At 57.8% G+C, this 24,890-nt stretch overlaps 1 protein-coding gene across 4 annotated transcripts in view; it reads right to left on the bottom strand.

Moving 5' to 3' along the window:
* Positions 1-24,890, bottom strand: part of IQSEC1 (IQ motif and Sec7 domain ArfGEF 1) — a 99,063-nt gene that overhangs the window by 57,608 nt on the left and 16,565 nt on the right. The window contains exon 1 of one of the 4 annotated variants that reach the window (XM_055557244.1): positions 17,153-17,335. The exons of 2 other annotated variants lie outside the window; for them this stretch is intronic. The gene's annotated coding sequence lies outside the window, so the exon portion shown is untranslated. Of the gene's footprint in view, positions 1-10,317; positions 10,438-17,152; positions 17,336-24,890 lie in introns of those variants that run through there. One more of the 4 variants, XM_055557245.1, reaches the window with a different exon arrangement.

Genomic DNA, 24,890 nt, shown 5'->3' with positions numbered 1-24,890 from the left:
CCTCCAGCAACACCCTCCATGGTGCTGGCCCCCAGCTAGGATTTGGGTTTCAACTTTTGATGCGACGCCCCCCAGAAACTCACCCAGACTTGCCCGCCATCAAAGTCAGAAACTCCCCTTTCACGCTGTCCCATTCCCCTGTCCTTGCTCTCCCATCACAGCCAAGAGCTGTGCTGTCCTTGCCGGGCAGAGCTGGGCCTGCGTCCTTCTCTATAGCATTCCCTGTGCCTACTATGGGCCTGGAACACTGAGGTGCTCAGCTGAATAAGTCAGAGGCAAATTTAGGCCTGGGAGGCGAGTCTTGCCCCCTGTCTGCTGTTTTAAATAAAGTTTTATTGGAACGCAGTCACACTCACTCAATTCTGCACTATCTATGGATACTTTTGCGTCACAATAAAGTTGAAAGAGACTTATTATGGCTAGCAAGCCTCAAGCGGCTCTCCGTCATTTTCCCAGCAATGGGGCTCAGATGTGGCCATTGCTGCACATAACTGGCCTGGTCTCAGACACCTGTCGCCACGCCAGAGGAATTTTAAGTCCAACCACAAAAATCTCACTGGGACTTGGGTTGGCCAAGACCAGACCACGACGGTGAGATGAGAGGGGCCTTAATGTGAGCACACCCTAGAACCTGAGAGCCAGAAGGGGCCTTGGTGACCTGGTGCTGCTGCCCACTGTTCAGATGAGGAACCTGAGTCCCCAGGTCAGTGCGGGGTGCAGCCATGAACTGGGCATCTTTTCCTTAGCGCCTCCCTCCCAGTGCTCAGGCAAAGTACGCCCCAGACGGAGGGAACCGTCATGGCTGGAGGTATAAGGAGCGCTTAAATGAACAGTAAACGTTGGATGCAGTTGTTATGATGCCAACAGGTGACAAATGGATGGATGGCCCCGTAAGGGCCTGGGAGAGCTCCTCCAGGAGGGCTGCGGACATCAGAACCACATGGTGGGGCCCAGGGGCAAGGAAGAGGAAACCCTGCTCCACGGAGCGACCGCATGACGCCCAGTGGTGCTCAGTGAGTGATGAAGTGGACCAAACAGCCAGCAACGGTCACTTCCTCCAAGAAGCCCTCCGAGCCTGGGTCCCCAGAGCACTTGCCTCCCCCACCACCCCCCGGCACAGCAGATGTTGGTTTGTTGCAGAAGTAAAGGAAGATGGGAGTGGTGGCCACAGATGAGAACACGCTCACTGCATCCCTCCCCAGGCTGGCTGCTCCTGGGGGCACACACTCTCCCTGTCCCTCTGCTGAGTCCAGCCAGGTGATACGGACTGCTTGTCCTGAAGCCCTGGAGACAGGGTCCATGGGCAAAAGGCCTATGGCTACCAAGTGCTGCAGCCATTTGAGTTAGGAGTCTGTACAAGTGGATGGGAAATGGCCATTTGCCGGATTTCTTGCAGATTCAAGGGGCCTGACAATATCAAGAAGAAAATTAGAAGCAAGAAGTTGAACTGCTTTCACCAGTGACAGGCTCTTCCCTGACCCCCGTCAGCGCCAGAATGACACTGCTCACCACCCTCTCCCCGCCAGGTGCCCCGCCAGCCCCAGGACATGATCACCGGCACCCCCACCGCAGCCCGTCACGCTCAGCCCTCTCCTCCTGGCTGGTGGCGCAAGGATGCCAGATCCTTGGGAGCCGGGGGTGTGACCCATGACATTTGCACCAAGTCCCTCCCCTGGGGACAAGCTCTAGGAAACGCTCCGGTCTGTCCAGGGCTGGCCTGAGCCCACTCTGCCTGAGAACAGCCCAGGCCACCCCCAGATAAAGCACAGCCTCATTCTCCCCATCCTGTCTGCGTGCGTGCGTGCTAAGTCACTTCAGTCGTGTCCAACTCTTTATAACACTCTAGACTGTAGCTCACCAGGCTCCTCTGTCTGTGGGATTCTCCAGGCAAGACTATTGGAGTGGGTTGCCATGCCCTCCTCCAGGGGATCTTCCCGATCCAGGGATCGAACCCCCAGCACCTGTGAGTCCTTCGTTGCAGGAGGATTTTTATCTGAGCCACTGGGGAAGCCCCTCCATCTGGTCTAATCCCCCTTAAAGTTCACCTCCGCCTGGTTATCTGGCTCAGTTACTTGCTCCCTGGTTTACTGTCCCTCCTCCATCACCAGGGTGTCCCCAGCATCTGGAAGGTGCCTGGTGGACAGTAGGTGCTCAGGAAATCTGTGATGAGCTGAAGGATCGTGTTGAACCGGGTTCACTCTGGTTCAGGGCCAGCACGAGGCCAGTCTGGTCCCATTTGATCTGAGCCAATGCCCCTTTTCACGTGAAACTGATCTTCAGAAAAACTGATTCTCATAACCAGGGTGATTCTCATAACTTAAGGAACCTGTGAGCTAAAGCATCTTTAAAAAGAGGAACCCCTGGGGGCAAAGCGAACGACCGTCCCTGACGTATGTGGGTTTCTTTCCCAGTAGCTGCGCTTCACTGGGGGCCACCTGCACCAGGCAGGTAGAGGGGGTGGCGAGGCCTTGCCCTGCGTGGCCAACCCTGCTGGCAGCACAAATTCCTATCCGTTGCATCCACTCGGCCACCAAGGGCCAGCCAAGCGAGCCCCAGCGGCCCTCTGCTTTAATGAATAGATGCGTTCATTTATTACAGCAGCAAGCGCTCCGCTGCCTGGTTTGCAAACGGACGCCACTAAGTGCTCCTAAAACAACAGCTTCTCTTAAGTGGGTTAAACATTCCCCGCTGCGATCTGCTTTATGTTATTGATTTACCCAACCCCTTCCGTGGTCCTTGGGCTTCCCCTGCGGCTCAGCTAGTAAAGAATCTGCCTGCAATGCGGAAGACCTGGGTTCGATCCCTGGGTTGGGAAGATCCCCTGGAAAAGGGAACGGCTACCCACTGCAGTATTCTGGCCTGGAGAATCCCATGGACTCTATAGTCCGTGGGGTCACAAACAGCTGGACACGACTGAGCGACTTGCACTTTCACTGGTCCCAGCGGGAGGAAGACTTCATCCAGCTTGACCCGGCTCCTCGGACTCGGAGTCAGCGGGCATAGGGCAGGTGCGATGTCTCACTCACTAGTTGAATAAACGGATAACTGGGCACAGGTACTTTCCTGAATGTGGTCAGTGAGTGCCCACCAGGCACAGGCCGGGCGCCGCAGAGGGTCCAAGACACAGCAGACGCGGAGTGGTCAGTGAGTGCCTGCCAGGCACAGGCTGGGCGCCGCAGAGGGTCCAAGACACAGCAGACGTGGAGTGGTCAGTAAGTACCCGCCAGGCACAGGCCGGGCGCTGCAGAGGGTCCAAGACACAGCAGACGCGGAGTGGTCAGTAAGTACCCGCCAGGCACAGGCCGGGTGCTGCAGAGGGTCCAAGACACAGCAGACGCGGGCCCTGCCCTCGGGAAGTTGGGTGGCTGGGGCTGGAAGGAAGCAACCCATACTGGTTGGAGCCAGCCCAGTCTCCACACACATGTTCACACGATCTCGATACTCGCCCGACAAGGCGGGCTCACATCTCAGTTTCTCACGGAGGCCCCAAAGCCCAGAGAAGGTAAGTAATTTGTGCAAAGACACACAGCCTGCTAATGACGGCACTGAGCTGAGAAGCAGGGACGCCGACACTCAGCCCGCGACTTGCCCTCCACCAGTGAGAGACTCAAGAGTGTGGCCCCAGCAGCAGCTGCAGGCCTGCGGGGAATTCCGAGCGATGCTCATTCTCACCCTGCAGTGATTCTGATGTCTGCAGGAGTCTGAGGATCCCTGCGCTGCTCCAGGGAACTAAGGTGGGTGATCAGTGCAATCATGCGATTGACCTGGCACAGGGGCAGGAACAACTGTGGGCTGAGGGATGGCCATCAGGGAGGGCTTCCTGGAGCAGGTGAAGCCTGGACTGGGATCTGCGGCACAAATGGGAACTCACTGCAGGGCACTCCGGGTACAGGAACAGCCTATATGGGGGTGTGAAGTGTGGGGATGGGTGAGCTGTGAGGAATGAGGCCGGAGGACAGGGCAGGGGCTTCATTTTATAGGAGGGTGTTGGAGGGGTGGGGGAGCCGGCAGAAGTGGCCTGGATTTATCCCCAGGTTAGTTTTCCAAGCAACCACACAACACCTGTGTGCCAATTGCTTAATAGTATTCTGTATATCAGCACACAGTATATCTGCTCCATCAGTGAAAAGTCATTCGTGCCCAGCATATATTGAATTTTGTCATAAAAGTAAATCACCCCAACCGAACACTGTTATAGAACCCCGCTCAAAGTTTGTTATCAGCAGAAGGCCCGTGCTTGAGGCTCGCTCTTTGTTTAAAACAGAGATTAAAAGTATAGAAAATCCATGTTACAGACGGCAGCTATAAAACAGAAGGATGCTTGCTGTATTCTGATACGGAAGGAGATACAAGATATATCACAAGGAAGGGGTAAACACACACACAGACACACACACACAGAGACACACACGCACTCTGACAGACATATCTCTGGGTGATGACTACCTCTGGGGGCTGGGGCGGGGGGCGCTCACTGTCTGTCTTGCAGCCTCTTTTATATACTAGTTTCATTAAAATATATTGCTTCCTACAAAATAAGGACCTATAGTTAAGCGTTTTTGGAGTGATAAAGAGCCGTGAAAGAGACCGTCGGTGTAATGTGTAATCTGTAATCTAATCGGAGGGGCTGAAAGAGCCTGGAGGGGAACAGCTTTCTCCTGGGGCAGGGTACATCTGACAGTTCCACGTCACTGAATGTAGCATCCGTGGCTCACCTGGAATCATCCCATGCCCACCTGTGGCCTGCATCTCACACTAACAGAAACCCAGGGATCTGAGAATATACTCTGCAGCAAGACGTAACACCGAGATGAGGTCAGGGCCCCGCAGGCGGGGGAGGGCTGCCTGGTTGCCAGGGGGACGGGAGGCGGGGTTCCAGGGCTGGGGTCCCCTCCTCCCGGGATGTGGGCCTCCCTGCATCCTGAACAGAGGACGACAGCCCCAGGGAGCGCTTTGGGCACCGAGGCCGAGGGCCTGCCGCCGGATGCCGCGGTCTCTGAGCCAGTTATCGAGTCCCAGTTACTTAGTCCAGGTAAGGAAACCGGGACACGGAGGGCTTCGTGGCTGGTGGCCCCTGAGCTGGTCGGCGCAGAGCCGGGATTCCAGCCCGGGGGTCCACGTGTGAAAAGTCTCGGGCTGCAGAGAGAACCTGTGCCCATGACAGAGGAGTAGAGCTCGAGGCTCAGCCTGGGTCCCCCGGGGACTCTCAGAGCACAGCCACCCTGAGCATCTCTTAGGAAGCACGACCCACAGACAGCTCTGGCCTCGCTGGTAATTTCCATAAACGACTGTAATGTATGTGTAAACAACACAGATATCAAGGTTTGGAACCCCCTGGAGTGTCAGAAACGCAGTTTGTAATTACAAGCGCACAGCAATTTGTTCCCTTTCAGGCACGTCTGCAGTAATTATCACCCTGGTGAAAGGTGACCACACGGAGCGCAGCGCGGGGACCTCTCCCAGGACTCCTCCTTCCCCTCCCGCGGTGCCCGGTCCCGGGGGCTCCCGGGGGGCCTGTCCCGGGGCTCGGCCCTGCTCGTGGGCACCCAAGCACGGACAGTGATGGCCCAGGTGTTAGCGATCCCGCTCTGGAACGCATGCCCCGGTCGGAAGGACACGTCTTCACTGAACGCACATCGGCTCCCCTGTGCTTCCAGCCCACTGCCAGGTGCGGGGACCCCGGGGTAGGGGGGGGCAGGGGAAGCACTGCCAGGCCCTGCAGGCCTCCTGGGGGCCCCGGCCTGGCTGGACCAACCGTCCCTGGGCACTCACAGTGTGCCCGTGCCCGCCTGCGAGGGGGCGTCTCGTCATCCGCACCACACTGGCCGAGGCGGCGGAGTGGAGGTCTGGACCCCAGCACTCCCCTGCAGGGGCTGGTTTCGCCCAGCTGTCCCCTGGTCGGGCTGGGTGGCAAATTTAGATCGGCTTAAAACGTCAGCTCAGGTCACAGCTGATGGATGGTCCCGGAGGGATGAAAGACGGAGAGCCGGCAACTGCGGGCAGGAGCCCCTGAACCGGCGGTCCGGGCGCCACTTGGGGTGCTCGGGAGGGCGGAGTGGGGCGCGGCCCCACCCTGGCCTGACCAGTGCCGCCCCGACCCCACCAGTCCCGCGCGGGGCCCGCGCCCTCTGCCGTCCCGCTGGAGAACTGCAGTCTGCCCTCCAGCCCTAAGCGGACCGGGCAGCCCACCCGCCACCGCCGAGGGGCCAGCGCCCCCTGCCGTCCTGCTGGAGAACTGCAGTCTGGCCCTCCAGCCCCAAGCGGACTGCACAGCGTGGTGCCCACAGGGGCAGCTGTGCCAACCTCTGGACACCCCGTTAAGCTTCCCCTTCAGATCTCCTCCTTCCTGCACCACCGAACACAACCTCCCCCACCGTCACACAGCAGGGGGGCGGCTGGGTCAGGAAGCAGAGCCAGGACTCAAACCTAATGTCACTGACGTTTCAATCTGAGTCACTGATCTAAGGAGGCTGAAACCCTGGCTCCTCGCTGCTTAAGAAATAAGCACCAGGGACTTGCCTGGTGGCCCGGTGGTTAGGACTCCGTGTTCCCAATGCAGAGGCCGGGGTTCAATCCCCTGGTCAGGGAGCTAGACCCCACACGCCACAACTAAGGACCCCACATGCCACAGTGAAGATCGAAGGTCCTGCCCGCCGCGACTAAGACCCAATGCAGCTACACGAATAAATAAACATCTTTAACGAGAGAGAGAGATTGACACCGGACTCTTCACCATGCCCCTAAACCCTTGCGGTTTCCGCCTCCGCCGGCCTGGCCCCTCCCACTCACCCACCCCGGGTGGCGCTTGTGGTAACGAACCCGCCTGCGAATGCAGGAGGCGTGAGAGACAAGGGTTCGATCCCTGGGTCGGGAAGATCCCCTGGAGGGGGGCACGGCAGCCCACCTGAGTATTCTTGCCTGGAGAATCCCATGGGCCGAGGAGCCTGGAGCGGTGTAGTTCATGGGGTTGCAAAGAGTCAGACACAACTGAAGTGACTTAGCACACACACCCTCCCACTTGGCTCCAGCCTCACACCGAGTGAGCTGGCTCCTGCCCCTGGGCCTTTGCACATCCCGTCCCCTCTGCCTGGTGCTCTCTTTCAGCTACGTATTCCCGACTCCACCTTCATGACTCAGCTCCAAAAGGATAAAAGTCATGTCTGTGGGTCTCACTGTGTATTTCCAGCCTGGCAGGTACTGGGTGCTGGAGAAAACCTTGTGGATGAGATAGTACGTCCAGTTCACGTGAGTCTGTGTCCTCGAGTCAACGTGCCTTCATAGATAAAGAGGTCCTGCTCAGGGGCCGGGCCCAGACGTGAGGGTCCTCCATACTTGAGCTATGGGGGGACATTGTTGCTGCTGTTAGTGGCTTGGTTGTGTCCGACTCTTTGCGACCCCGTGGACTGTAGCCCGCCAGGCTCCTCTGTCCATGGGGATTTCCCAGACAAGAACACTGAAGTGGGTTGCCATTTCCTCCTCCAGGGGATCTTCCCGGACCAGGGATTGCACCCATGTTTCCTGCTTGGCAGGTGGATTCTTTGCCGCTGCATCGCCGGGTGGTAGTAACAGGTGCTCAAGTGGCGGGCTTGGCTGAGGAGCTCCGCCCAGGAGCGGCCAGAGCTGAGGCGAGGACCCAGGTCTACCCTGAGCCAGGGCCGCGCTCCCCCTGAAGATTCTCTGGGCTGGGTCTACTCAAGCTGCTCCCACCGATGCAGGAGGGTGTTTGGAGGTGCCTCTCCCCCGGGTACCAGCAGAGTCCTGGAGGGAGATTCTAGAGAACTGAGCAGAGGAAGCCCGTCTCAGAGGAGAGGAAACACCTCACCAGGCAGCTGTCCGCCAGTGAGCGGCCGGGTCTGTGCGTGAATCCAGAAACGGCGCCCTCTTCTGGCGGACACCGCGTCTCACCAGCTTGCAGCTTGGCAGCAGCGCTTTGCCAGCTGTTCTTGCACAGGGCACAACCTGAGCAACTGCACACTGGCAGCGCCTGGAGCTCGGCCCCGCTGGGCGACGGCGACCCTGGGCCCCGCCACCCCCGGCATCGGCCCCGCTGGGCGACGGCGACCCTGGGCCCCGCCACCCCCCACAGCAACGGTGGGTCCCGCCCTTCCTTCGAGGGCGCAGGGAGCCCTCTTGCCGAGGGCATGCAGTCACACATGGGGTATGCTGCCATGTGGTGCTGCCCGCTGCCTTCCTTTCTGAGGCTGGGAGAGATAAAGCCCTGCCCACCGCCCTCTGGGAGATTTCCACAGCAGAGATAAGACGCCGGCAGGTCCAGGAGGCAGAAGGCCCACAGGGAACACGGCAGTGGGGCTTGGGCTGCCTCCGGAGCACCGTCAAAGTATAAGAGGCAGAGTGGAAACTCCGGCCCACATCATGGATTTCTGCCCGGCCGGGACGGGTGAGGGGTGGCGTGTTGGGGTTCCCGAGGAGACAGCCCCTTGGTCCTCTCACTGGGGCCACCCCGCGCCCTGGGCTTCTGCACGGAGTCAGGAGGCCAGAGGAGGCTCAAGGTCACCCGGTGGACAGCTGGCAGCCGGCGGGGCCTCAGCCAGCTCCCCAGGCTCCAACCGGGCTCCAGACCCAGCACCGCCGGGGTGGGCCGGAGGGGGAGCTGGGCCCCGACCAGAGCCTTCTCAGGGCACAGAGGGACCGTTCTTTGCGGCTCAACAGTCCCCGTTTGCCCTGTGCCAGGCTGCAGCCTCCCTCAAGGCCTGCTGACGAGGAGGAACTGGTGCCAGCACCCACAAATACACGCCGCTTCTGTGGGGAGGCTGTCCCGGGCTCTCTAACTGAGTGGGTGGACTTAAAGGCCCAGAGCGCAGTCACAGGATGGGGCAGAGCCCGGCCGGTGTTCCCTTTAAAACACGGTGGCGGACAAGCACACACAGGACCCCGCTGACCATCACGCCTCCAACACCCGGGTTTGCTCTGGGGCGGGGCGGGGGCGCATGTCGTCCGCATCGTACACTCTCAGAAGGCCGAGCGATTAGACTGCGTGCTTGTGTTTCCTAAGCAAACAGGAAACGCAGAGGAATAAACGCGTAGATAAAGCCCAGGACGAAAAGGGGACAGAAGCCCAGGACTTCAGAGGACGCAGTGAACTCAGGTACTGACCTTCCCTGTGTGAACGAACGCTAAGTCCGCAGGGCCTGCTGGGAGCAGCCGCGTGTGGAAGCCCTTTCATGCACAGCGCACTTCAGAGCGACCTGGCGGGGTGGGGCCTCGTACTGCCACCCCCGCCAGGCACCAGCGAGGGACAGCCCAGGCCAGCGCTGCCCCCAGGCCAGCGCCCCGCCCCCAGGCACCCAGAGCAGCCAGAGGCCCTGGGGCTGTGTCTTCCAGCAGGCCGTGGGCAGAGCCTGCTCTGGGCTGACGTAGGCAGGCTGCCGAGGTGCAGGGAGCCGCCTCCCAGCCCGGCCCCAGCTGGACCACAGCCCCTCGCTGAGCCTCGGTCTCCTCATCTGTTAAATGGGCGAATCCCCCAACCTTGAGGGACAGGAGTAAAGGTCACCCAAGGGGAGGGTCCTGGCCATCGCCAGGGGAAAGGCACTGGGATCTGGAGGGCAGACTGAGGGGCAGCAGTGACCTCCCTGTCTAGAGGGCAGCCCTCATCCCTGCAGAGGATGCAGAGCTCCTCGGGAGCCAGCGGGCAGGCGTGTGTGTGTGTCTGTGTGTCTCTGTGTGTGTTTATGGGAGCCAGTGGGCAGGTGTGTGTGTCTCTGTGTGTCTCTGTGTGTGCGTGGGTCTGTGTATGTGTGTGGTGGGTCTGTGTGTGTGTGTGGGTCTGTGTGTGTGTGGGTCTGTGTGTGTGTGTGTCTCTGTGTGTGTGTGTGGGTCTGTGTGTGTGTGTGTGGGTCTGTGTGTGTGTATGTCTGTGTGTGTGTGTGGGTCTGTGTGTGTGTGTGTCTGTGTGTGTGTGGGTCTGTGTGTGTCTGTGTGTGTGTGGGTCTGTGTGTGTGTGTGTGTGTGGGTCTGTGTGTGTGTATGTGTGTGTGTGTGTGGGTCTGTGTGTGTGTCTGTGTCTCTGTGTGTGTGTGTGTCTCTGTGTATGTGTGTGGGTCCGTGTGTGTGTGTGTCTGTGTGTGTGTGTGTCTCTGTGTGTGTGTGTCTCTGTGTGTGTTCAGGTGAGCCTGAACAGCAGCCTGAACCCTGGCAGGTCTTTCTGTGGGCTCCCGCCCCCACCTCTGGCTCTGGGTCCCCCCAGATGGAAAGGTCTGGCGGGGGTAGGGGCTGCGGTGGGGGGACGTTTAGTTCTCCAGACCGAGGTTCCGGGAGCGGGAGGTAGAGACACAGCCGGGCCGCCCCACCCGCTCTCACCTTGCTCCAGTGCCAGGGCTGGGGACCTCCTGCCTCCTCAGCGCAGCCTCGCTGGCCCCCGGGAGTCTCCTCTGCGGCCCCCAGAGCTGAGCTCCGTCTGCTCTCCACAGGGCCCGTGCAGCAGCCGGTGTGGGTCATAAGTCCTGAGCCCCTGCCTAATCCGCCAGAGCCCGACTCAGCGCCAGTGGACACGTGACGGCCCGCAGACCTGTTCGGCAGGAGCGGGCAGGCAGCGGGGGAGGGCCGTCCTCCCGGCCTGGGGGCTGTCCCTGCCGCGGTGCCGGCACGCAGCCTGCGGTCCTGGCTCCTGCCCGCCAGGAAAGGTATGCAAGCAGGAGGAGGGGACGGGCGGAGCAGGGAGGTGAAGGGACCCGTGTCACCAAACTGCTGGGCAGGCTGGGAAATGGGGTGTGCACGCATGTGTGCCTGTGTGTGCACACGTGTGCATGTGTGTGAAATGGAACCCTGATCTCACGCCATTTACCAACACCAATTACAGATCTAACATAAAACATGAATTCATGACTGCAGCGTAGGAAAATTCTTAAAACACACAAATGAAGTGAAATCACTCAAATTAAGACCTCTGAAAGTGAAACGTTCTTTCCAAGACTCCAGGAAGACTGAAAAATGCAAGATATTTACAACATGTATAACTGACGAAGGACTGGAATCTGGAATACCTAAAGAATTCTCAAAATCCACAACAACAACAGAAAAACCAAGAAGACAGCCCAAGGTAGGCAGGAGGCTTCAACAGTCCCATCAACGAGAACCAAACAGCTGATAAACGTACGAATACGGCTCAGCCCCACCATCAACCAGAAGACGCAGAGTAGAGCCATTCCACAGTGGCCAGGCGAGCAAAAGTGGCCAAGACTGACAACAGGGGTTGCGGGTGGGGTCGGGGGGCGACGGGAGGGAAGGACCATGGGGTCGGTCGGCTCTGGGATGACGCTGAACAGCGCGTACCACCTGGCCCGGTTCAAGATAAACGGCAGAGAGGAGGCCGAACACGCACTGGGAGGTGGGCATGCTCAAGAACATGGCTCCAAACTGAAGACACAGACGGAAAATTAAGCGTGGCTGGCGGTGCAGAGGAGTACTACCCGGCCGTGACGAGGCCGAGTGACAGCTCCCCCTGACTCTGAGAATAAGCCAGGCCCCAGCAAACATCTCCCGCCCAAATCCACGTCGGTGCTGCGGGCTGCGTCTCTTTAGTCCCGTCCCCCTCTTTGCGACCCCGTGGACGGTAGCCCACCAGCTCCTCTGTCTGTGGGATTCTCAAAAAGAATACTGGAGCGGGTGGCGAGCCCTCCTCCAGGGGATCTTCTTGACCCAGGGATTGAACCCGGGTCTCTTACATCTCCTGCGTTGGCAGGTGGGTTCTTGACCTCTAGCGCCACCTGGGGCGCCGTATGCACAGACAGCTCAGAACAGAAACAAGGCCACGTTGTACAGTGGAGAAGGCAATGGCACCCTACTCCAGTACTCTTGCCTGGAAAATCCCATGGATGGAGGAGCCTGGTAGGCTGCAGTCCGTGGGGTCGCAGAGTCGGACACGACTGAGCGACTTCACTTTCACTTTTCACTTTCATGCATTGCAGAAGGAAATGGCAACCCACTCCAGTGTTCTTGCCTGGAGAACTCCAGGGACGGGTGAGCCTGGTGGGCTGCCGTCTATGGGGGCGCACAGAGTCGGACACGACTGAAGCGACTTAGCAGCAGCAGCAGCATGTTGTACGGAGTTGCTCAGATAGGTGGGAAGACAGTGAGAGCAAGATGGTGTTAGTACAGAAGTCAGGGTGGGGCACTCTCTGAGGGGCCACGGTTGCAGGCAGAGCCCTCAGGAGTGGGGCGGGGGCTTCAGCTGCCCTGCGCCTCTGGGGTGGGGTGCTGCTCCTGGGCCTGTCTTTCCTTCCATCTTTGTGCATGACGGTTTGAGATGGAGATCCTGTGTGGTGTGGGACACGGGGGATAGGCAGGGACCCCCGCTGTGACGGCAGCGCCCCAGGCACGACAGACACCCCGACAAGACAGGCAGCCCGGCCACACAGGGCACCTGAGCTGGACAGGGGCTAATCTGCTATTTCAAACCAGGGCTGAGAATCAGAGACAGCAAGGAACCTGCCCAAGTTTGCACAGCAAGTGGGAAGCCTGCAGGGCCGGGACTGGAGTCTCAGTCTCCCAGAGCCCAAGGGAGGGTGAAGGGGGCTCCTCTCCTCTCCCTTCTGGAAGGGCTCTTCCGCGGCGAAGCCCCTTTAACACTGACCAGGGCAGACACATTCTTCTTAGCCCTTAGCAGCAGCTGAAACGCTCTTCTTGGTTTGATCCCTCATCTGTTGTGGGTCTCCTGACGCTGCAATCAAAGCTCCCAGAGGGCACGGCGTTTGGTGTGTAGGTGCTCCAGAAATATTTGTTGAATGAGAATATCAATTGAGCTGGCGTTTTGATGGGGACTTTAAGGCCTTAGAAATACTCAGCAGCTTTTCAATATCCTCAAAGGAGAAAACGGAAGCCAACCTCGTGACATTGACATACTTTCCAGAATTACTTTCATAGCCGCCTGGGGAGGGGGCCTGCCGTCACTCCCACTCTAAAGTGGAGGAGACTAAGGCTCAGAAGTCTCTGTGCACAGGCTTCCCTCGTGGCTTGGACGGTAAAGAATCTGCCCGCAACATGGGAGACCCAGGTTCAGTCCCTGGGTCGGGAAGATCCCCTGGAGAAGGGCATGGCAACCCGCTGCTAGTCCTTAGGCCCCTGATGTTGTTCACTTGCTCAGTCGTGTCCGACTCCCACGGACCGCAGCACGCCAGGCCTCCCTGTCCTTCACCAACTCCCGGAGTTTGCTCAGGCTCATGTCCATCATGTTGGTGATGCCATCCAACCATCGCATCCTCTGTCATCCCCCTTCTCCTGCCTTCAGTCTTTCCCAGCATCAGGGTCTTTTCCAATAAGTCAGCTCTTCACATCAGGTGGCCAAAGTCCTGGAGCTTCAGCTTTAGCATCTGTCCTTCCAGTGAATATTCAGGACTGATTTCCTTTAGGATTGACTTTACTGGTGGTTCAGATGGTAAAGAATCTGCCTGCAGTGTGGGAGACCTTGGTTCAACCCCTGGGTCAGGAAGATCCCCTGGAGAAGGGAATGGCTACCCACTCTAGTATTCTTGCCTGGAGAATCCCATGGACAGAGGAGCCTGGTGGGCTACAGCCCATGCGGTCGTAAAGAGTTGGACACGACTGAGCGACTAACACTTTCACTTCCACTTAGGCCCCTTGACCAAGTCCAAGACCCGATCCTAGTCCTGAATCTGGAGAAGCAGAATAATGAAGCGTCGCCATAACACCCCGGGGCGACTGTCTTTATTAGAACAGCCTGGTGCTGAGCGCTTTTCCAAATCTACATTACCATCCTGATAGCTTTCACTAAGTCCTTAGATAATTTTCTTTTTTTAAAGTCACTGGCTCTGGGAGTCCTGGAGCTAAAATGGCCCTCCAGGGCATCTCAGCCGAGACACAGGACTCTTCTGGACCACCTCAGCGTGCAGACCTCCAGCCAGAACTCACTGCTTTTTTTCTTGTTTGGCTCCAACTCAGCTGAGCACAACAAAGACTCGCATTAGCCTCTGGCACTGGGGACCAGCAGGTGCCCGGGCCACTGTCCCGCCCTCGGGGGATTCAGTCTGGGGAGGAGGAGACTGTCGTCCAGCAGGATTGCAGTGGCCCAGGCCCCAACTCGTAGCCAGAATGACAGGGTCCCACTGAGATCCTCTCTGTCTCGGTCTGCAGAGCCCGAGGGGTTTCTCAGGGTCAGGCCCCCTCTGAGCGCCTCCCCCAGGCCGTCTGAGTGTGCAACTGCCCAGCTGTCCGGGCGCGAGGGCCTGAGTCACAGAAGGGACTCCAGCCTGCAGTGGGCAAGAGGGGGCAGCATCTCCCATGGGTGCTGCTGGCCGTGGGGCTGACACCCTTGTTCTGATCTTACGATTCTAGAGCCTTCAGGCACGTTAGCAGACAGGTCTGCGGCTTCCCAGATGAAATGGGAACGAGCGAGACCCCGTGACGAGGCTGGAAAGACGTTTGCTGGATTTGAGCCGCGACTGTGCTGGGTCAGAAGGCCACACGCACCCAGCTCTGAAAAGCCACCGAGAACTTGGCTGCCCAAACCCTGCCTTTCTAAGCCGGCGCTTGCGTGGCACTCCACTGCGGAGTCCAGGCGGCAGGGGTGGGGTGGGGCGGTGGGTGTCCTGAGGTCAGGCCCATATCTGGCCCTGCACACTGACCCCTCCCCAGTTCAGGGACGATGGGACCCCAGGGGAGGAGGACACAGATTCTGCCTGAGGTGACATGGATGCATGGAGGCCAGCAAAGGTTTTTCGGTGGCATCAGTGGGGTCGGCCCAGCAGGCACCAAAATGGGTGGGCCGAAGGCTGCCTCCAGTGGGCAGGCCGTGGGCACTGGAAGATGCTGCCCCTAGATGTGAGTCTGAATTACACTTTATGGTGGCCATGAACACCGGGTCTGAGCAACGGTAGGAGGTGGGAGCCCCGGCCTCTACAGGGACCTGACCATATGCTGTTTCTTTCGTGTCAGAAACATCTCCTGACAGGGGCAAGCAAGCCCAGTCCCAACCCTCTGTTTATAGTGGACAAGGTGGGGGTGGGGGGGGGGTGGGGGGGGTGATGAGACATCTGGTCAACCTCCCCTGACCAGTAAGTGTTCCGCTGCAGCCTGCACACCCCCGTGACAGGAGCTCCCTGCAAGAACAAAGGATGGCCGTGCTCTTCCAGGGGCACTTAGGAACTCAGCACCCCGAGTCAGAACATGGGTCGAAGGACAGCTGAGGACTCGGGGGTCCCAGAGCTGCCTTGGCCTGGGCACCCCGTCTGCACAATGGGGCAGGGGCCTGACTCAGATCATGGGTGTCATTGTGGGGCCGGCAGGAGTTGGGTGGACAGAGAAGTGGCTGGAAGGGCAGGCACCACAGGGAAGGGTGGCGACTCCAGTCACGAGACTCAAGATGACTTAATGCTTGTGAATCGTGCAGAGCCAGAGTCCCTGTCCTCGTCCCTCCACTGCGGGGACCTCCGGGGGGGGGGAACGCAGAGTCCTCTGAGCCTCCCCCAGGTTGCAGCTCCCCGAGGATGGCCGGACTGCTGGAGAGCTGGCTGCCCGGGGGTGCTGTGTGACCTTGGGCACGTTCCTGCCCCTCTCTGGCCTCAGTTTCCCCAGCTCTAAGGGGAGGCGGACCCTCACGAGCTCCCTGCAGCACTGATGCTCAGGGGCTGGGCCGTGGCGACGTGGCACCCTGGACACCTCCCAGCCTGTCCTTTCTGGCCTCCGGGGGGTCCCAGGGCTGCTTCTCTTCCCTCGTTTCAAACCCCACTGCACACCGGCTCTCTGGTCACTCACGGCTGCAGAGGCTTGGCTGCCGGGCCAGCCCAAGTGACGAGCCAGGCCTAAAGCTGGGGGCAGCAGAGGGTGACCAGAGGTCATCTTGGTCGAGAGCCCGGCTCCCAGGGTTTGCACCCTGTCCGCTGGGGACTGACAGCAGAGCCAGAGCAGGGGCTCCCCGAAGTGCGAAGCAAGGGCCCCACCCCCACCCAACGGCGGCGCATGCTCAGAGCGGAGCACACAAAGCTGACCAGGCAAACAGACCGCTCGCCCAGGGGCTGAAGCTCCCGGACAGGCCCGGGGGAGGGGACACCCACTGCCATCTTTCCACTCCGTTGGCTCCGGGAACAGATCTGCTATGACAGTGGAGAGCTTAGCGATTTAAAGTGACAACTGCCTGGCAGACACTTGGCGGGGGGTGTTTCCCCGTGACTGTGGGGACAAGGGGACAGCCTGATCACATCTCTGCCAACCAGCCCTGCCTCCTCACAGGGCCAGCTAGCTGGGCAGGGGAGGGGTTTACCCGCAATCAGAGCCCCTTAATCCAAGAGGGCTCCCCCCTAGGCTGGCAGGTGAGACAGTGTCCTGATACCCACAACAGCGCATGGTCACTTCCCAGACACCCTGCTCTCTCCTGCCCTATCTGGGCTGTGGCTGTTCCAGCCCCTAGCAGTCCTTTAATCCGACTCCTTGCCTGCTGGGTGGTCTGACCCGAAGGACCCCCAAGGCTAGGGACCAGTGTCTGGCCCACGTGGTCAGGGGAGGGACTGCCCAAGGTCACAAGAGGGTCAGGGGCAGGGCTGAATGAGGGGCCAGCGCCTCCAGCCCAGCCCTGGAGCGTCCATCTGGTTCCCAACGAATTCCTGAGATACCTCAACCTCCCCGCCCGCAGGCTCCGGACCCTGGATCCGCGGCCGGGTTTCTCCGCGGAGAGGCGGCGCAGAGAGGAGGGGGGTGGGGGGGTGGGGAAGGGAGGCCGTGGAGTGGGGCCACTTCTCCCCCCTACCCCGCGACCCTGCGGGCCTGGGGTCACGTTTCCCAGCCCAGGCGAGACCCCCAGCGGTGCAGACGCGGGGACTAACGCCCTGAGCCCCCTCCCCCAGATCGCGCCTTCTGCGGGGGTTTCAGAGGAGCGATCCGCAGAGCCGGGAGGCTACGCCGCCTGCGGCCCCCCGGGAGCGACACCGCAGAACCCGGTTCTGAAAGCCCGGCGCCCCCGCCTCATCCCCGCCAGGCCGGCGGCCAGCCCGGGCCCGCTGCGGCCCCACGCTTGCGGCCTCGGTCCTCCCCCCGGGCCCGGCTCCGCACTGCCGCCCCCCGCCCCCGTCCGGCTCCCGGGCGCCGCTCGCGCGTTGCTGCAGACTCGGCCCCCGCGGACCCCCAGCCCCCGGCCCCCGGCCCCGCCCGCCGCCGCGCGCGCCCCCTCCGCCGGCCCGCCTCCTACCTCGCGGGGCCGCCCGCAGCCTCTGAGCGCGCGCCGCCGCGCCGTCCCTGCTGTCCCCGCAGTCCCCGCGGCCGCAGGAGCGCGGGCGGGAGCGCGGAGCCCCAGCCCGAGCGCCGCCGGCCGGCCGGCCTCCGCGCCGTGACCTTGGCGTGCGCGGCCTCAGTTTCCCCGGCAGCTGTTGGGGGGCGGGGGCCGGGTGCCGCCCCGGCCGCCGACGTCACCCGAGCCCGGCCAGTCGAGGCCGCTCGAGTCGGCGGGGCCGGGCGGGGAGCGGGTCTCGCACAGCCCAGGCGCGGCGGGGCGGGGGCGCTGGGTGGCCCCCGCCTTTCACTCCGACTCGCCGAGACCCCCCAGATAAGCACCCCGGAGCCGCAGCCGCAGGCCCCTCCCACGGAGGGCCGCCGTCCCCGCCGGCCATGCCCAACCCCTTCCCCGCAGCCGCCCAGTTCTCGGATGAGAAGACCGAGGCCCAGAGGGTCAGCCACGGGCGCAGGGTCGCGCAGCGTGCGGGGGGCGGGGGTGGGGGGGTGCTCTGTAACCGGCCGGCCGGTTTGGGGACGAGGGTCCGGGCCTGCCGGCGGCGCCCCCTACCCTACAGCAAACATGGCCTGGGCACCCACGACTGCTGGGGGCGGGCCTCGGGGGGCGGCCCGGCCTCGGAGACGGACAGGCCGTGGGGACGGAGTGGCGCAGGCGGCCTGCAAGGGGCAGGGGGGCGCTCCAGGAGGGCTGTAGGGCAGTTCTGAGCGCCCTGACCCCAGGTTCAGGAGGGCTTCCTTTGGTGGGCAGCGGGCAGCCCCCGACCACGTGGGAGCCCGGGCGTCCGGGTGCGCGCCCTGGTGGCCGGAATCCGCGAGGCAGGAGGCCGGGCCGGGCTTCTGTGGTCCAGAGGGCAGGAGGCCCGTGAGTGGTTGAGTCAGGAGACAGGCGCCGCGACCGCCCTGCCACCCTGGGCTGTGTGACCTTGGGCAAGGCACCTCCCTCTCTGGGCTTCTGGGGCAAGGTGGGGGAAGCCTGACTGTGCCCCCTGACAGCTCGTGGCTCTGGATACGGGGGCCAGGTGGGGAGTAGGCCGTGGATGCTGGAAGGAACAGGCAGATCAGAGGTGAGAGGTGGACACTTTGTCCATTTACTTAAGCTGGAAACTATGATCCGGGTTTCACAGCCAAGGGCGGCGCAGAGAAGGTAAGCGTACTGGCCACACACACAGCCTGCCAAGTGCAGGGCCTCAGCTAAGTGGGGTGCGGGACCACCTCAGTCTCTTGTCTCGCGCACAGATAAGCACCTGAGCTCTTCCAGGAATACACAAGGCCCTGGTGATGGCAGAGATGGGCCAGGAATGGCCCAGCTCCTGGGGGGTCCTCCTCACCCCTGATGGTCTCCCTGGGGGATGGGCTTCAGGGCATCACATGAGCCCCCACCCCAAACCCCATGTCATCGTTGAAAGTTTTGTTTTTAAAAGCTATTTGTATACTTTCAAAAACTTTTTTTTAAAAAAAGAGATCTTGAAGAAAAGATTCTTGTCATTTTAATCATTAAAAATGCTTTCACAGAGAAGCTATCTCCTTTTGTTGTCAATGCCAGGAATGAGTTACCTGGCTGGCGGGGAGTCAGGGGAGGGGCCTGGGAAGAACTAGGGTCTTAGAATCTGTTCAGCGACCACCTTTCTAAGCCTCGTTTGAATGCATCTGCAAAACAGACCCGATGATAAAACCCCTCAGCCTGCCCGCCTTCCGAGGCTGGTCTGAGGATCAACTGTGATAATGTGTCAGAGATTGTGTAAGATGTGCTGTGTAAATATTTGTATTCCCAGGAGCCACGGCAGAAAATCCGGATCAATCTAACTATATAAAAACGAGAACTTCTACATGGAATAACTCATACCGCAAAGCAAAAAAAGACAAAGGGTTCACTTAAAAGGATATCTGCAGAACAGATGACAGAAGTTCATTGAGGAGAATGAAATGAAAGTTAATTTCCCTAATACATAAAGAGCTCTTTCAAAGAGATGGGAAAAAGATGACTAACCAATTAGAAAAAAGAGGGCAGAGGATACAAACAAGCGGTTCATGGAAAGACATTCAATTTCACTTGTAATTAAATGCACATTAAAAAAATACAAACTGAAATACAACATGTTTGTCATCGTGTGTTTCTACCAGGCTGGCAAAAAAAGGAAAAAGAACAAGTTTGATGATGCTTTTGCTGTGGCAGGTGGGAGGAGATGAGTGCACCCCGGCACTGGCGGCTGAGGTGCAAGATGGCACAAGCTTTTTTGCAGGGTGGCCTGGAAAGGCATCCAGCAGGCTGGCATAAAGACACAAGGGCAGTTGCACACAGCACGCTGTTGGAGTGAGCAAACAGAGAGGAGAAACATCGCTGGTGTCCAGCCCTGGCGGAGAGGGAGCCGGCATGACAGCACCCACAGGCTGACTTCCCAGGAAGAGCTCCAGGACGCATTTCTGCTGAGAAGTGCAAGGGACAGAAGGCTGCATGTTGCAGTCCCTCTTGTGTGCACTGTGAAAGGTTAGACACGTATGTGTACTGACATTTCCTACTTCTCCTTCCTGAAAGGATACCCACACACCCAAACAACCTGTTATTGATGGCAGCCTTTTGGGAGGATGTGTGGAATGGGAGAGGGAGGAGCTTTTCCTTTTCATTTTATATCTTTATCCTGAGGGCTTCCCTGGTGGCTCATTGGTAAAAAATCTGCCTGCCAAGGCAGGAGATGCAGGTTCGATCCCTGGGTCAGGAAGATCCTCTGGAGAAGGAAATGGCAACCCACTCTAGTATTCATGCCTGGAAAATCCCATGGACAGATGAGGCTGCCGGGCTACAGCTGATGGGGTCGCAAAGAGTTGGACACGACTGAGAAACTAAACGATAGCAACAACTGAGAGTTAGTTGATTTTTAAAAAGTCACCAGGGATTATCTGCACATAGGCGCAGGCTCATGGGCTAATTAAATCTTCTTCTTTACATGCCTTTAAAAAATTAAGCAACTGCCTTTAAAGTGAATACAAATCATTGGAATCTTATTACCTACAAGTGCACCAATGAAAGACCCTGATGCTGGGAAAGATTGAAGGTAGGAGGGAAAGGGGACGACAGAGGATGACATGGTTGGATGGCCTCACCGATGCGATGGCTGTGAGTCTGAGCAAGCTCCAGGAGTTGGTGATGGACAGGGAGGCCTGGCCTGCTGCAGTCCATGGGGTCGCAAAGAGTCGGACACGACTGAGCAACCGAACTGAACTGACTGCACCAGTGAAGGGTTGCTCGACAGACGACTGTCGCGATACATCCGGGCGGCAGAAACCTGCGCATCAGTCAAAGCAGATGCCCTTCTGTACGTGACTGACAAGGAACAGTCTCCAAGTGTCAGACTTTTCTGTAAGTGGAAAAAGCAAGGAGCACTACAGGGTGTGGGGCGTGGCTGTTTCTCATAAGAAAGGGGTACAGAGTGCATGCTGCCGTGTGGACATGTTATCTCTGGCCAAGATGCTCCAGACACTGGTACACCGGTGTCCTGGGAAAGAGCAGGGACATTGGGGGCTGAGGGGGAAAGAAACTGGCTTTTCACCGAAATGTTCCTTTTAAATATCTTTTGTGCTCTCTGCACGTGTGTGCTGTGTTAGTGACTTTAGTCGTGTCCGACTCTGTGCGATCCCATAGACGGCAGCCCACCAGGCTCCCCGTCCCTGGGATTCTCCAGGCAAGAACACTGGAGTGGGCTGCCATTTCCTTCTTCTGCATGGACTACATGCAACTAAAAAAGAATGTTCTAAGAAGAATCATTTCTGAGACTGCACAGGGAGTCGAGAGGCTTGCTCTGACCCGGGCTGGGGCTGACTCCCTGGGGACGATCGTCATCCTCTGAGCCTTGAGGGCCCCTTCATGGAGCAGACAGGAAGCCCAGGGCAAGGCAAGTGCCCAGGCTCCTTGCAGCTCTGATGTCACGTCAGCCCGAGAACCTTCTGGCTGGAAGAGCCAGCCTGACGTGGAATGCTGCCAGGAGGTGGGGCCCCTGGCCGTGGGCTGTGGGAACGGGGGCGGGGGGTCTGCCGCCTCGGCCCGCAGCCCCTCCAGGTTGGCCGCTGTGCCCTTCCCTGCTCCTTCTCCCACCTGCAGTGCCCTGCCGGAAACTCAGGGTTCACATTTCCTCTCCAGATCAGCCCTGGCAACAGGCCCATGGGTCAGGGTTGGAGATCTGTTCCTAGGGGCACGGACAGAGGACCAGGCACCCGGCCCGTGTGTAGGGTGGAGATGGCGGGGGGCGGGGGGAGGTTGGTGGAGCAATGCTTCCTGCGGGGACACTGAGCCACTCACCCAGTAATCTGTGACCCTGTCACCCACCGAACCATGATGATGCTCTTCGGCTGGACAGTCACGGTTCTGCACTTTCTGGCCTCTATTCATCCTTCTAGCCCTCCCCAAGCCAAATTGGCCAAAATTTTTAATGAATGTTTTTTGCCTGTTAGCTGAAGCCCGAACCCAGCCTTTAGATCCAGCTGCAAAAATGTCACCTCCTCTAAACATCTTGGCTCACACACAGAGCAATTCAAGAACCGCTGGCTATTAACAATACAAATAACCACTGCCACGCTGTCTTCTAAGCATCAGTTAGCGAGTCTGTTTGCTGCCCACAGTTCCCGATGGTGCGGATGGCAGTGGAATCCTCTCTGTGTTGCCAGCATCGACTGGCACAGGGCCTGCGACAGAGCTGTGCCCAGTCAGTGGCTAAGCGCTGGGGACAGTGAGGCGGATTCGGTGGGGGATGGCTGGAGCTGGGAGGGGCCTTTGATGCTGCTCTGCTGGGCAGAGGGCGTGCCCCGGAGGACGGGGACCCAGGCGCGGGGCCAGATGGCGGGCACAGCCTCACACACGGTGCCCTCGCTGAGTCAGGCGGGCTCTGAGCTGGACCCTCTGCCTACTGTGTCTACTGCTTGTGCTTCTGAGAGGCGTGATGATGCTCTGTCCATCTTACAAGGGAGGCTGGGGGCTGAATGACTTCCGAAGTGGCTCTTACTTGCTCCTCACGGCCTCTGTGTGGGCTTGTAGGCCCTCCCAGATGCACGGCTTTGGATACATCACTTTCTTTCTACGGGCCTCTACTTTCCTGTCTGAGAAATGGCTCTATATTAAGGGCTTCTCAAACTTCAGAACCAGTGGAGGGACTTCCCTGGTGGTCCAGTGGCTAAGAGTCCACACGCTACAGCTAGAGATTCCACGTGCAGCAGTGCAGATGGAGGGTCCCTGTCCTGCAACCAAGACCTGGCATGACCAAATAGGTAAATATCTTTCAAAAAAAAAAAAAAAAAAACAGAACGGGTGGACACCTAAGAAGGCAGTTTGCGAGGTTCATCAGAGCACACTTGGAGGAACACCGCACCCAGAGCTGCTGCTGCTGCTAAGTTGCTTCAGTCGTGTCCGACTCTGTGTGACCCCATAGATGGCAGCCCAGCAGGCTCCCCCATCCCTGGGATTCTCCAGGCTAGAACACTGGAGTGGGTTGCCATTTCCTTCTCCAATGCATGAAAGTGAAAAGTGAAAGTGAAGACATTCAGTTGTGTCCAACCCTTAGCGACCCCATGGACTGCAGCCAGAGCTCCATGATGACAATTCAGCGTGTAAATTCACCACAGGGGCCCTTTGGCTACGAGTCCAAAAACACAGCAGGAAAAGCAGCCGCGGAACCCAGGCAGCAGAGCTCAGCGTTCAGAGTCGCCCCAGTGGTCTGCATACACTTTTGTTAAATGGGGGAAGGTCTTCACCTTCACGAAGGTAACATTTAGGGGGCTTCCCTGACAGTGGTTGAGAATCCGCCTTCCAAAGCAGGGGACACGGGTTCGATCCCTGGCTGGGGAACTAAGACCCTGCATGCCACGGAGTGACTCAGAATGTCTGTGCGCCCTGATGAGAGACCCTCATGGCGGTACAACGGTCCTGCGTGCTGCAATTAAGACCCGATGCAGCCAAATGCATTTTTACAAATAACATTTAAAACAGTATCGTATTATGGCCAAAGGGTTTTTAAAAAATTTTTCTCCCCACCGCTACTCTCTATGGTCAAAGGGTTTTTGACAAGGCAATTCATAGGACAGAACAGTTTCTGCAATAGACAGCACGGAGACAGCTGGTTATCCACCCGGAAAAAGTGCCGCATTTGGTCCCTCGCTTCCCATTATACACAAACATTACCTCAAAATGATCAAAGATCTGAATGTGAGCGTTACAGTTATAAAACTCCTAGAAGAAAACATGGGCGGAAATCTTTCTGACCTTGAATTAGGCAATGATTCTCAGATATGACCTCAAAGACCTAAGATGTAAAACAAAAACATGATCATTTGGACTTTTCCAAGATTTTTGCACTTCACTTCAAAAGGCACGACCAATATAAAACAGATAACCAACAAGGACCTACTATAAAGCACAGGAAACGATACTCAATATCTTGTAATAATCTACAATGCAAAAGAATCTTAAGAAGTATATATGTATATATATGAATCACTTTGCTGTACATCTGAAACTAACACAACAAAAGACAAGCCACAGACTGGAGGAAAATATCTGCAAATCATTAAAACCAGACAGAGACTTGTATTTAGAGTATAAAAGCATACAGTAATGTCCCCAGCAGCATACTCACAATACTCGAAAGGTGGAAGCAACCCAAATGTTCCTCAGCTGTGGTCAGCAGATAAACTACATGCGGTCTGTCTCTACAAGAGCATGGCTAAGAAGGGGTGATGTCCTGACCCCTGCTACAGCAAGGCTGAAACCTGGACAGGCTCAGCGGAAGAAGCCGGTGACAAAGGCCATTTACTGTGTGACGCCATCATATGAAACGCTCAGAAAGGCTAATTTATAGACAGAAGGGTTAGTGATTTTGGGGGACTGGAGCGGGACAAGACAGTGATGGAAAAAAGACACGAGGTTTCTTTTCAAGACAATTTGAAATTATTTAAAATGAAATTGTGCCGACAGTTACAGAGCTCTGTAAATACACTAATAATCATTACATTGTACACTTCACACGAGTGAATTTTATGGTGCATAAATTAAACCTTGGTAAAGCTTCAAAAGAGATGCAAGATCGGAGATTGGAAAAAAAGACTTGCCATCACTTGGATGACTGGTGAAACATGACTGTGAATTGTATTTTTACAAATCTTTTTGGCGGCACTGCGTGCAGTATGTGGGATCTTAGCGACCCGACCAGGGATGGAACACAGCCCCCTGCAGTGCAGTCCTACCCACTGAACCACCAGGGAAGTCCCTTTAAAGTGTATTTTAGATCCGAGAACCTTGTCTCATGAATTTGGCTACTGGATCACAGTTACATAAGAGAACGTCCTTGCTCTTAGGAAACGCAAGCTGAAGCCTTATTCAGGAGTAAAGGTCATTGGGCTGCAAGTCTGTGATGACCTCTCAAATAGTTCTGAGAGAAAAAAGTCTTTGCGAAAGAGTGAAATTTGGTGAAATGTTACTTATGATGAAGTTGGGTGAAAGGTGCATGGAAGATTTTTTTTTTTTTTTCAATTCTTCCAAGTGTCTTCAGGACTGAAATTGTTTCAAAATAACTCAATGAATCTACACGTAAAAATATTGAGTGGGACTTGAATACCACTGAGAATAAAGCCGTGGCTCCCAGAGGAGAAAAGGCATGGACAATGCTGTGAACACGCCTCCCATGGCGGTGTCCGTCTCCTTGCACTCCTGGGGAATC

The sequence above is a fragment of the Bubalus kerabau genome, chromosome 20 (genome assembly GCF_029407905.1).
Source record: "Bubalus kerabau isolate K-KA32 ecotype Philippines breed swamp buffalo chromosome 20, PCC_UOA_SB_1v2, whole genome shotgun sequence".
Taxonomy (NCBI): Eukaryota; Metazoa; Chordata; class Mammalia; order Artiodactyla; family Bovidae; genus Bubalus; species Bubalus kerabau.
Note: the sequence above shows the minus strand (reverse complement) of the source record. Positions and strands in the feature narration are given on the sequence as shown.